General features: G+C 43.1%; 1 protein-coding gene across 4 annotated transcripts in view; it reads left to right on the forward strand.

Moving 5' to 3' along the window:
* Positions 1-14,512, forward strand: part of LOC141145232 (NXPE family member 1-like) — a 216,022-nt gene that overhangs the window by 83,653 nt on the left and 117,857 nt on the right. The gene's annotated exons all lie outside the window — the stretch shown is intronic.

The following is a 14,512-nucleotide window of genomic DNA, read 5'->3' on the forward strand; positions in this document are numbered from 1 at the left end:
GCAGACAGGTCCCGGCGACTTCCTGAAAAGGCGAGCTGGAACGCAGCTGCGCTCCAGCCGCCATGGCCAATCACTGGAGCTTGATAGCAAATAAGGAGACACACAAAACACAGATACGGCTGCCATATAAAACGAATATCTTTGTACATTACCACCACCACAGCACGATCCGGACTAGAACCTGGGACTGGGAGCTGTTCACTTGACCCACCGAACGACCAGGGTGTTTACAAGGCCTCCCGCTAATAGCTAGGATGTTTGGCCATATGGCCACTTGCCTGCCAATGGCCAGGTTAGTAAGCTCTTCATGGCATCGCATCATATCGCCCATGTCCACCTCCTGATAGCTAGGAATGCTGGACTTCAGAGAGGATCACCGCTAACACCAACGTATCACCGTGCACACCGCCAGCCCTGGTTTACAGAAAACTTCATGAAAAGGTAAGACTTCATCTTGGTCCTAGGAGGAGGACAAAAAAGGAACATGGCCTCTGGCCCAGAACAAAGATTTATACACGTAGGCTGCCATGGAGTCTGTCAGGAAAGAAGGGATTTACCTGTGATTGAGAAAATCACAATCAGGTGACAGTTTGAGCTTCTGGGAACTTTGTTGAAATTATTCCTGAACCTTTTGCATCACTTACTACTGAACCCCTGCACTCTGTGTCCCTTTTAAGCCACAGCCAGTATTCAGTGCAATGAAAATCACACCCAACTTTTGCTGCAGCGCAGAGTGCCGCAGTTTTTCTCAGCTGTGGGGGCCCACTGCTTTCAGAACTTGCCCCTGACATGAGCCCATCATTGCGCATCCATTCTAGATGCTGGTATGTGACATTACATACATCACATACATAAACGTGGGCTGGATGCGAGAGGTGGATCAGCAAGATGAGTGTGCCAGGACAGGTAGATGTGTCTCATCTCTGCTTCCTTTCACCACTCTGCACATCACGCACATCATAGATGAGAAGAGGGTACAGGGGTGGGGAAAATGAGCAGGAGGGGTTCAGAGGTGGGACAGAAGAGCAGGAGGGTACAACGGCGGGGCAGATGTTAAAGGAGGTGTATTGGTGGGACAGATGAGCAGGGGATTACAGTGGTGGGGTAGGAGTGCAGGGGGAACAGAGGTGGGGCAGAAGAACATGGGGTACAGAGGTGAGACAGATGTGCAGGAGGTACATTGGTGGGGCAGATGAGAAAGCGAGTTACAGTGGTGGGGCAGATGAGCAGATGGGTTCAGTGTTAGGACAGATGAGAAGGTGATTCAGTAGTGAAACAGAAGAGCAAGGGGATACGGTGGTGGAGCAGATGTGCAAGGAGGTACAGTGGTAGGGCAGATGAGAAAAGGGGGTACATTGGTGGGGCTCATGAGCAGGGAAGTTACAGTGGTAGGACAGAACAGCAAGGGGGTACAGTGGTGGTGCAGATGTGCAGGAGGTACAGCGGTGGGAGGGATGAGAAGGGGGTTCAGCAGTAGGACAGAAAAGCAGGGGGTACAGTGATGGGGCAGATGAGCAGGGGGTTACAGTGGTGGGACAGATGAGTAGGGGGGGGGTTCAGTGTTAAGCCAGATGAGAAGAGGGTTACAGTGGTGGGAAATATGAGCAGGGGGTTCAGTGTTGGGGCAGAGGAGAAAGGAGGTACATTGGTGGGACAGATGAGCAGGGGGTTATAGCGGTGGGGCAGAGGAGCGAGGGGGTACAGAGGTGGGGCAGATGTGCAGAGGAGAAAGGAGGTACATTGGTGGAACACATGAGCAGGGGGTTACAGTGGTGGAGCAGAAGAGCAGAGGGTACAGTGGTTGGACAGATGTGCAGGAGGTACAGTGGTGGGGCAGATGAGAAAGGGGGTTACAGTGGTGAGGCAGATGAGCAGATAAGTTCAGTGTTAGGACAGATGAGAAGATGGTTCAGCAGTGAGACAGAAGAGCAGGGGGGTAGAGCAGTGGAGCAGCTGTGCAGGAAGATACAGTGGTGGGGCAGACGAGAAAGGGGGAACATTGGTGGGACAGATGTGCAGGGGGGTACAGAGGTTGGGCAGATGTGCAAGGGGTCACAGTGGTGGGGCAGATGAGCAGGGGGTTACAGTGGTGGGACAGAAGAGCAGGGTGGTATGGTGGTGGGACAGAAGAGCAGGGTGGTACAGTGGTGGGGCAGATGTGTAGGGTAGTACAGTGGTGAGGCAGATGAGCAGGGGGTTACAGTGGTGGGGAGATGTGCAGGGGGGTACAGGGGTGGGACAGATGAGCAGGGGAGTACAGTGGTGAAACAGATTTGCAGGGAGGACAGTGATCTGAGGTGTGAAGGTGCATGAATTGGGGCTGATCTGAGATGTGGAGGTGCAGGAATTGGGGCTGATCTGAGACGTGAGAGTGCAGGATGTTAATTTCTCACTACCAAAGTAGATTACAGCATTTACTTTATAAAAAATCCTTTTCGTGAATGTGAAGTTGACATTTTTTGGTTATAAAATCGGCACGCTCAATTTCTTTGAAAATATTTTTCGGCACACTGTGCTCAAAAGGTTGCCTACCCCGTGATAGACCAACACAAATGCCTCGTTTCCACTGAGCGGATCGGTTTGGTTCAGTTCGGTACAGTACACTATTTTGAGTGTTTCCATTATGAAAGCGGCCCATACAACTGAACCGAACCATTCAGGGTCCTGCTTCAGATGTGGGGCCATAGAAAATGGTATGGTTCGGTTAGGGTGGAGCTACGATACATTCCACTGATTGGTGGACATGTGATGCCATGCTAGGCATTTTTTTGAAAACCCACGTATGGTCCTTGTCGATCCGACTTCGACTTGCAGTGGAAACGCTCACCTGAATAGGCCGGACCATTCTAGGCCTTCCAAACTGTACCGACCTGAACCGATCCGCTCAGTGGAAACGAGGCAAAAGTGGCACATAATTGTGAAGTGGAAGGAAAATGATAAATGGTTTTCAACATTTTTTACAAATAAATATCTGAAAAGTGTGGTGTGCATTTGTACTCAGCCCCTCTGAGTCAATAATCTCTAGAACCACCTTTCCCTGGAATTGCAGCTGCAAGTCTTTTTGGGTATGTCTCTACCAGCTTTGTACATCTAGAGAGTGAAATTTTGCCCATTCTTCTTTGAAAAATAGCTCAAGCTCTGTCAAACCAGATGGAGAGTGTCTGTGAACAGCAATTTTCAAGTCTTTCCACAGATTCTCAAATGGATTTAGGTCTGGACTATGACTGGGCCATGCTAACACATGAATATGCTTTCTAAACCATTCCATTGTAGCTCTGGCTGTATATTTAGGGTCGTTGTCCTGCTGGAATGTAAACCTCTGCACCAGTGTCCAATTTTTTTGCAGACTCTAACAGGTTTTCTTCTAACATTGCCCTGTATTTGGCTCCATCCATCTTCCCATCGACCAGCTTCCCCGTCTCTGCTAAAGAAAATCATCCCCACAACATGATGCTTTCACCACCATGTTTCATGGTGGGGATGGTCTGTTCAGGGTGATATGCAGTGTTAGTTTTCCACCACATGTAACAATTTGCTTTTAGGCCAAAAAGTTCAATTTTGGTCTCATCTGACCAGAGCACCTTCTTCTACATGTGTGCTTCCCCCCCACATGGCTTCTCGCAAACTGCAAACAGGACTTCTTATGGCTTTTTTTCAACAATGGCTTTCTTTTTGCCACTCTTCCATAAAGGCCAGATTTGTGGAGTGCACGACTAATAGTTATCCTGTGGACAGATTTTCCCACCTGAGCTGTGGATCTCTGCAGCTCCTCCAGAGTTACCATGGGCATCTTGGTTGCTTCTCTGATTAATGCTCTCCTTGCCTGGCCTGTCAGTTTAGGTGGATGGCCATGTCTTGGTAGGTTTGCAGTTGTGCCATACTCTTTCCATTTTCAGATGATGGACTGAACAGTGCTCCATGAGATATTCAAAGCTTGGGATATTTTTTTTTTTATAACCTAACACTGCTTTAAACTTCTCCACAGTTTTATCTTTGAGGGATTCACAGAACAGCTGTATTTATACTGAGATTAAATTACACACAGGTGGACTCTATTTACTAATTACTGTAGATGACTTCTGAAGGCAATTGGTTCCACTAGATTTTAATTAGGGGTATCAGAGTAAAGGGGGCTGAATACAAATGAACTCCACACTTTTCAGATGTTTATTTGTCAACAATTTTGAAAACCATTTATCATTTCCCTTCCACTTCACAATTATGTGCCACTTTGCGTTGGTCTATCACATAAATTTCCAATAAAATACATTTATGTTTTTGGTTGTAACATGACAAAACTTGGAACATTTCAAGGGGTATGAATACTTTTTTAAGGCACTGTATATGCACCGTTTATTGCTAAATTTGCTGATTCACAAGTTGATTCGGCTATAGTACATAAACAGGGGGACAGGAGCAGCACCGATACGGGTGAATGTATCTGTACACCCTCCCACATTGCCCCTCGGGGCACGCTCTCTAGGACATGGTGAACACAGCCAATCATTAATCGTTGTACTGGGCTGCTGTGATCATCACTCTAATGAGCAATAACAGTGTAAAATAAAAATCCTGATCACTACCCTAGAGTAGTACAGTAGCACTATGGTATCTCTGCACTTGTCTGGTGACAGTATGTAAAAAAATATATAAATAACATGAATGTCAACATGTACTGTGACATACTGAAGCAGGGCTTGATCCCCTCCCTTCGGAGACTGGGCTGCAGGGCAGTATTCCATTATGATAATGACCCCAAACACACCTCCAAGATGACCACTTCCTTGCTAAAGAGGCTGAGGGTAAAGGTGATGGAGTGGCCAAGCATGTCTCCAGACCTAAACCTAATTGAGCATCTGCGGGGCATCCTCAAACAGAAGGTGGAGGAGCGCAAGGTCTCTAACATCCACCGGCTCTGTGATGTCATCATGGAGGAGTGGAAGAGGACTCCAGTGGCAACCTGTAAAGCTTTGGTGAACTCCATGCCCAAGAGGGTTAAGGCAGTGCTGGAAAATAATGCTGACCACACAAAATATTGACAGTTTGGGCACAATTTGGACATTTTCACTTAGGGGTGTACTCACTTTTGTTGCCTGCAGTTTAGACATTAATGGCTTTGTGTTGAGTTATTTTGAGGGGACAGCACATTTACACTGTTATACAACCTGTACACCAACTACTGTACATTGTAGCAAAGTGTCATTTCTTCAGTGCTGTCACATGAAAAGAGATAATAAAATATTTACAAAAATGTGAGGGGTGTACTCACTGTTGTGAGATACTGTGTGTGTGTTTATGTATATGTATGTATGTATGTATATGTATATATATATATATATATATATATATATATATATATACACACACACATATATTATATATATATATATGTGTGTGTGTGTGTATGTATTTTTTTATTTCAGGTATTTTATTTCAGGTACTTATATAGCGCCGTCAATTTACGCAGCGCTTTACATATACGTTGTACACACATCAGTCCCTACCCTCAAGGAGCTTACAATCTAAGGTCCCTAACTCACATTCATACACACTAGGGACAATTTTTACAGGATCCAATTGACCTACCAGCATGTCTTTGGAGTGTGGGAGGAAACCAGAGTACCCGGAGGAAACCCACGCAGGCACAGGGAGAACATGCAAACTCCAGCCAGGTAGTGTCGTGGTTGGGATTCCAATCAGTGACCCTTCTTACTGCTAGGCGAAAGTGCTAACCACTACACCACTGTGTTCTGCATATGAATAGAGACACACAAGTATCCTATGACATCTAGAAATTATCGTAAGGAATTATTATTACATGTACACATGATTAAATCATGATAAGCATAGCTTGACCAGGGGGGAAGAAAAAATGCGTGTGTGTGTGTGTGACTATATAAATCTCTACATCAAAGTATGGATTAACAAACAATATATCTAGATTAACCTGATAGAGAATTGTAAACCTACTGTAAATAGATAATAGATAAGTCTATGTGGCTAACAGGGGATAGGAGCTGACCAATACTTACAATAAGATTTGTGATCACTGTTGGATTTTGCAGGATTTCCACATTTATTTATAGTTTTAGTTCTCTTTAATAGCGCAGCGGTCCTTTCACAATGACAATAAGTAGTCTTAATGTGAATAGGAAATATATGTGGTAGAGATATTACCGTATATACTCGAGTATAAGTCGAATTTTTCAGCACATTTTTTTGTGCTGAAAGTGCCCACCTCGACTTATACTCGAGTCAAGCACTTTTCTGCAGCAAAAAATTTCATTTTCCATTTTCATTTTTGGGGCCCCGTATCTCAAGGCTACTTGGTGCTAGGAACCCCATTTGGTGTGCAAACCCAGTGGAACTGGTACCACAACATATCCAAAGCTGAAGTTCCTAGCATTAAGTGGCCCCGAGATACGGGGCCCCAAAATCGGTTCAGAAAATGTCATTCTCTGCTGCAGAAAAGTGCTTGACATTTTCTGAACCGAATTTGGGGCCCAATATCTCAGGGCCACTTGGTGCTAGGAACCCCAAATTTGGGGTACAAACCCAGTGGAACTAGTACCATAACATATCCAAAGCTGGGGTTCCTAGCACCAAGTAGCCCTGAGACACGGGGCCCCAAATCCGGTTTGGAAAATGTCATTCTCTGCTGCAAAAAAGTGCTTGACATTTTCTGAACCGATTTTTGGGGCCCTGTATCTCGGGGCCACTTGGTGCTAGAAACCCTAGCTTTGGAAATTTTATGGTACTAGTTCCACTGGGTTTGCACACCAAATTTGGGGTTCTTAGCACTAAGTGGCCCAGAGATACGGGGCCCCAAATTTGGTCAACTGTGTCCATCTGCAGCAATGTCATTTCGGGACCCTTTGGGTTCAGAGACCCCAAATTTTGGCTGCAGCTAGGGGGCATCTAGGAACCCTTAACTACCGTGTTTGAAGTTCAGGGGACCTATGGCTGCAAATGGGCACAGTGAGGCATGCAAATGGGCACAGTGATGATGCAAATGGGCATTGTTGACCCTCTTTTCCACTTACAGTAGCTGTGCATTTCTCACCCTCGTCTTATACTCGGGTCAATAAGTTTTTCCCATTTTTTTGTGGTAAATTAGGGCCTCGACTTATACTCGGAACGACTTATACTTGAGTATATACGGTACTATGTGACAAGTATGTGTGTTTGGATATTTGGATATGTCTGATCATCTGAAAATGAAATAAGGACAATAAGGATTAGCTGATTTTCAGATGATCAGGCATATCCAAATATCCAAACAAACATACTTGTCACATAGTAATTTCTCTACCACATATACTTCCTATTCACATCAAGACTAATTATTGTAAGGCTTGGATAGCTCCTATCCCATGTTAGTCAATTAGGCTTATCCATTAGATTTACAGTAGGTTTACAATTCTCTATCAGGTTAATCTAGATAAAGTTGCGCTCATAAGTTTACATACCCTGGCAGAATTTATGATTTCTTGGCCATTTTTCAGAGAATATGAATGATAACACAAAAACATTTCTTTAACTGATGATTAGTGTTTAGCCGAAGCCATTTATTGTCAATCATAATGACAACAGAAACTACCCAAATGACCCTGATCAAAAGTTTACATACCCTGGTGATTTTGGCCTGACAACATGCACAGAAGTTGACAAAAAGGTTTGAATGGCTGTTAAAGGTAACCATCCTCACCTGTGATCTGTTTGCTTGAAATTAGTGTGTGTGTATAAAAGGTCAATGAGTTTCTAACAGACCCTTGCATCTTTCATCCAGTGCTGCACTGACATTTCTGGATTCTATGTCATGGGAAAAGCAAAAGAATTGTCAAAGGATCTGCAGGAAAAGGTAGTTGAACTGTATAAAACAAGAAAGGGATAAAAAAAAGATATAAAATAGAAAAGCAGTGCAGCACAAAAGCACACAATCACATAATAAATGTTAAATGGTAAAAGAGTCCATGATGTTCTCAGTAAAAATGAATGAAAGCAATCAAATGCCACCAAGTGTCCAAATAAGTGCTTCTATAGATGCAATACAGGGTGATCATGTGCCAACCTCCACCAACGACACTCCTAGCAGCTCACCTCAAAGCATGGACCCCTGAGTAAATCAGACAGGTCAAACGGGCAGGTCCCCTACAAGGGAAAGAAAGCTGGGTCACTGGTTATGCTGGATACTGGAGAGGTATACACACTGGTGGTTGCAGGATCCCCTGTGCTCTGACAATAGGCTCCAGATTGTACATGTAATATAAGTAACACAATATAGTGCTCTCCATATGATAAAAAGAGATTTATTTAAAAAGTGAAGATCGCACTTACAAATAAAGCACTGTTCCTCAGTGCACTGTGAAAAGGCAAACAGTAAAACAAATTCTCGAGGATCAACTATATGACACGGGTGACATCATGCTAGTCACCTGGTTCAGTAAGCGTTACATCCCATGGGGCGGGACTTCATCACCGGTGATGGAATGACGTGAGACACCCGCTTTAAATACCATGAGCCGACATCTGAGGCCGCTCAGAGTATTGCATGTGATATATTACCACAGCAACACTAACAACTCCCAGAATGAAAGAGGAAGTGACCTAGCACTCAGATTTACATAAACAATAAAAACGCTCGTGGCTAACACCTAAGGACATACAAAATACTGCACCTGATAGATTAACCCAGTGGCCCTGCTATCTCACTGGTAAACCAGGGAGTGACCCAACAGTTAGAGTCAAATGCCAACAAAAAACATTCCGTGGCAAGATATATCTATCAAAGTGCATTAATGTGCATCACTAAGTACATCAGGACGAATAAAGTGCGTACTGTACCATGGTTAATGGTTATTCAAACCTGAAGAGAGGGCAAAAAAATGCACCATAACTCACATCCTGAATGGACCAATAGTCACACAATAATTAATACAAAATATAAAAAAAACGTATATAATAAAAAATTAAATTAATGAATTATGATAAAATTATCTCAATCCATTAATTATGATAAGAGAGATCTTTCTTTCTTTTTTTCACAATCAAAGTTTTATTGCAGCTTAAGAAATCTTACAAGATCTTTCATTATACTAGCACATCAACCTGCTTCCGTATTGATCCTCATTAACAAAACACCAATATATATAATCGTATACATTAGCATACAATATAACCTTAACAATCAGATATAAAACAATTTACATCAAAATCAACATTCAAACCTGCTGGTACTAAAACTTTTCTCTTATGAATCCAATGGGATTCCCTGTGGCTAAGTTGGCGTATAAAATTTCTTCCTCTCCAATGTTTTGTGACTCTTTCAATGCCCCAGAATTTCAGACCCCTAGGGTTCTGGTTATGAGCCAGCTTGAAATGCCTGGATACATTATGTGTTTTTAAACCTTTATTGATGTTGTTTACATGCTCACCCATTCTGCCATGAAGAGGTCTAGAGTTCCTTCCATTATATTGTAGGCCACACTCGCATTCGAGCATGTAAACAGCACCAATAGTCGCACAAGTAATCAGTGGTGGAATCTTATATATTTTGCTTGTCACAGAAGCCTTAAACTCCTTCCGCTTCTTAATGTTACACTTAGAGTGCTTACAAGCAGTACACCGCTCGCAGGCGTAAAACCTAGAAAGGAAAGAGAATAACCGTCTTTCCTATTGAACCGGTGGGTCAATTAATCCTGGAGCCAGTCGTAGGGAAGGAGCTTTTTTATATATGAATGACGGTTTCTGTGGTATTCGAGGGCCCAATACCCTATCCTGTTTCAAAATTGACAAATTTTTTAGTACTATCCTCTCAATTTTTTTATGCTGCACATTATAGTCCAATACAATTTTGAAATTAGGGACATCCACACTAATATCGTTGGTGTGATTAGAAACCAATATCTGTCTATCCAAAGCACAAACCCGCTCAATTTCACTATCCAAATTGGATTGAAGGTATCCCTTTTGCTGAAATCTAGAGGAGAGAACCTGAGACTGTGAGACAAAATCCTCCTCGCGAGTGCAATTTCATCTAAGCCTAATGAATTGACCCCTGGGGATGTTGCACAACCATGATCTATGGTGGCAACTCCCCAGGGTATATAGGAATTTTCGGTCAGTTCGTTTAAAATAATTGCACAAGCGGAAGCGATCATCATCCCTACAGATCCTAAGGTCAAGAAAGACCATACGTTCCGTGCTTATATTCCAGGTTAACTGTATATTTTTGGTATTGTTATTCAATGTCTGTATAAAACTGTCCAGACTAGATCGATCTCCCTCCCAAATGAGGATGAGATCGTCTATAAATCTCCTATAGCAAACAAGCCCCTTCCTCCCAGGTTGCCATAAATTAATTGGCCACGCTGGGAGCGAAACGGGCTCCCATCGCAACCCCTCTTGTCTGCAAATAGAATTGACGGTCATACCAAAAATAGTTTCTGGATAGACAAAAACGAAGGCCTTTCAAAAGGGGAACTACCCCTTGTTTGTTGATTCTAAACTTGTTCTGAAACTACAGAGTCATTGAAAGATCACTGTAAGTAAAGTCTATTATTTTCAGGACTTAAATTTCCACATCAGTTCCCCCTGAAGTTCATTCTTGAACTTATGCCCTCCCTCAATGATTTTGTACCCACCCACAACAGCCCAGAAGCCCCAACCCTCCCCACCACCACTGTGACCTCCTCATCTTTTTTTTTTTTTTTTTAGCACGCCAGAACCCATCAAGGTAGACTGGAGACAACAGAGAAATCCTGGTACTTTTTAGACTCCACATCCGGACCATGAGTTCCTGTGCTGCAATGTTTCCACACTCCTCTGCCTTGAAAGAGCGGAACTCCAACATCGATGGCGAGATCCTGGCATCTTTTAGTCCCATAACTTGGGAATGTTGTGTGATGTTTGCAAAGATCGGATTGGACCGTGAGACGGCACTGTTCAGCATGGTGAAGGAAAGTTGAGGACAGTCCAGTCATTGCAGCTTGGTTTCAAGATATGTCAGTGTACAGTTATTGGAGGAATGGCAGACAGGAGCAGCGGTGTGGCCATTAAAGGGGTTGTATGGGTTTGTTTGTTTTTTTTTAAATAACAAACATGTTATACTTACCTCCACTGTGCAGTTCGTTTTGCACAGAGTAGCCCCGATCCTCCTGTTCTGGGGTCCCTCTGCAGCTGTCTCGGCTCCTCCCTGTAATAGCTATCCCCCTCTGGGAAGCTCTATCCCGAGGGGGTGTATGAGTGTATGACTCGGTCATACACTCATACACCCCCTGGCGGCTGCGTCATTGGATGTGATTGACAGCAGCGCGAGCCAATGGCTGCGCTGCTATCAATCTATCCTATCTATCCAATCAACGGCCAGACTCCGTGGAGAAGAGGACACCAGGGGACGCGCACAGCAGGTGAACGGACTCAGGTAAGTAAACGGTGGGGGGGCTGGGGGGGCCGTCATTGCCAGGTGTTTTTTCACCTTAATGCATAGGATGCATTAGGGTGAAAAAACACGAACCTATGCATTAAGGTGAAAAAACACAAACCTTTACAACCCCTTTAAGGCTAAATACTTATAAGGGGTGTAATGTGGACGAGTAAAATGGGATCCCCACAGGGTATGGAGTCCGAGCCACAGCCAGTATCCACTAGAGCCCTTGAAGGTATGGATAGTCAACACTGCATGCTATTGCCTGGTCCCATGGTACACCACATCTGCTCATGGGGTTCAGGTTAAAGAAGTAGATAGACTGGGAGATGTAGAATTACAATGAGCCATAAGACCTGGATGTCCAGGAATACTTTGTAAAATATAGTACTTGTATCTTTCAGGAAACCATTCTATAGGACCCACTGGACTCTTAAAAATGGAGTCAGGCGGAAACGGTAAAGCCTTACAATTCACAGCTCATCTCTGATATTCAAACAAAAGTTCCAGATGATGAATACATTTACTTTTGAAGAGAACATTATTAGCTAATAGACTGGTACCATCACTTAAAGTAATTAAAGATAAGAATATGAAACAAAGAAAGTAGGAAAGAGAAAGAAGAGAAAAAAAATAATAAGCAAAAAAAATTTTAAAAACATACAGGTTTAATGCTGCTTAAACCCAGACCGTTTATCACACACATTTCAGTTTATGTCAAAGAGCATTGAATCTGCATTCATAAAAACAAACGAACAATATATATAACTGTCCTGTAAAATTATTATAAAGTGCCTTGAAAAATAATACATTGCAGCTGTTGAAGCAGCAACTTGGCAAAAAAAAAATAATAAAGAAGAACAAGAAAAAAAAATAGATAACTCCTCTCCCATATTAGTGATCAACAGGTGAACAGGATCGCTGTCTCTAAAAATGTACAAGTCGGGTACAAAAACATATTAAAAAAGAGAAAATAAAACAATGGTTGTCAAAAACTTTTAGAATTTAGTCAAACCCGACTCAAATTTTTTTTAGAGGCTTTTTCCCAAAACAACAAAAAGGAAATTATAGTTCTAGGGTCCTCTTTTTAATGCGCACACTACTCTACATCAGTCTATTAATAGATACCCACATCAGGACAACAACAGGGTGGAGTTTACAAAAGCTGTGGACCTAAGACTGTACCTAATTAAACTTTTCCCATTAACCTTCCTGGCGGTTTTCCTGAGTGTGGCTTGGGGTTAAATTTCAGCACCATTAGCCACACTCGGGATTGCATTGCAGGATCCTGGTGCGGTATACTTACCTTGTCCCCAGGATCCTGCAATGTCCCCCCCGCTGTGTCCGTGGGCTCTGTCCTCTACCCGAAGCCTCTCTGTACTGGGCTCCGTTCCCTACGAGCTTCGCGACGCACAGGGGGTGGAGCCCGGCGGCAAATTAAAAAAAAAAATCATAATACATACAGTACACTGTAATCTTACAGATTACATTACTGTATGAAATTATTTCACATCCCTTTTGTCCCCCGTGCTTTGTCCAATGCCTTCATGCAGTTTTATATTATATATACTGTTCTTTCTGCCTGGAAACTGGAGATTGTCCATGGCAACCAAAAAGTGTCCCTTTACGTCAAAAGTGGTTTTAGACCAGCTGGAAAACAGCAATAGTAAATTAGAACACTTGCAGAATTGAGCGATAGTGAATCGTGAGGAAATTAATTTTATTATTATTATATTATTATTTTTTATAATTATTTATATTTATTTATTATATTTTAATATATAATTTTGTGTTTCAAACTTTATCATACCCGGGATATCTACTAGACTCTTGTTTGGACAAATGTATGTGTGTTATTGCTAAGAATTACAGGCCTACAATATAAAACTCCAAATTTCTATGAAAAATAATTGTACCGCTTTGAGATGCAAAAACTGACATAATCATACCGCCAGGGGGGCTACGAAACCTTATTTGGATTAACCTCTTTCAATCTTGAGATATCACCCAAATTGTCCACTCCGCTCCTCCTAAGACATCTAGATTTCCAGCTCCCTTGTTACCTCCTCTCATGCTCAACATCCAGACCGCTCCAGAATCTCTGGAACTTCCCACCCCAATATGTCCAGCCAGGCCCTACCCTTTTCATACCTAGGTAATCCCTAAAAACTCTTTTATTTCGGGAAAACTACCCCGCCTCCACCTAAAACATTATCTCGGCCACCTCCATCTCAGATAATTCCCATCAGCTATTACTTTTTGTACCACCCCCTCCCCTTAGATTATAAACCCCTAGAACAGAGCCTTTCTATTCACGCCCTGCACAAACTGTTGGCACTATTTAAATCTTGTTGCCCAAAGTCTAACTTTTAACTCCTCCCCGAATCTGGAAGTTTCAGTAGGTGTAAGGGTGTGTCATGTTTGCTCTAAAACCTTTCTTCAGGGGTAATCGGGGTACAACCCGGTGTTCCTGCTATATCCATGCCAAGGGCAAGAGGAGATGTACAATAGACTCCCCCAGGTAGTATTTTTAACTTTGTTTAGGACCAGTTGGGACACTACCCCGGCATCCATTAGACATGACCCCTTCCTGAGCCGGCATTGCTGTCTCATGATTCTGACCTTTTCCCATAGCACAACACCTTAATTTCTCCAGCACTCATCAGTACCAGTTATCTGAGGCTGTCCGAACTCAAACCATCAGAACAAGATGGACTCCAGGGCATAACACAGTAGAGTCAGATAGAATAATACCCAGATTGACCGGGATATCTGCACAATGTTCCATCCCTGCCATTAGGGATGAGAATAGTGCAAGTTAGATTTTGACAATCCTGGAACTGAGTCATCCACCAATATGTTACGACTCATAGGCAACCTGGATACTACCCCCACCTGCCTGTCCTTGCAAAGTGAAAATTGTCCCACTTCTCTGAGGTCCTGGATGCTGGGCAAAGCAAGTTGGCTTTTCTAACCCCTTTCCGGATATATAGCACAAGACCTCCCAATGTGATCCTAAGTATCTCCAGCTCCATAGTGTTTTAAGGTACCCAGTGCCCCACCTCCAGCTCCAAATGCAGTCTCCAT

This window comes from Aquarana catesbeiana, linkage group LG05, assembly GCF_042186555.1.
Source record: "Aquarana catesbeiana isolate 2022-GZ linkage group LG05, ASM4218655v1, whole genome shotgun sequence".
Lineage (NCBI taxonomy): Eukaryota > Metazoa > Chordata > Amphibia > Anura > Ranidae > Aquarana > Aquarana catesbeiana.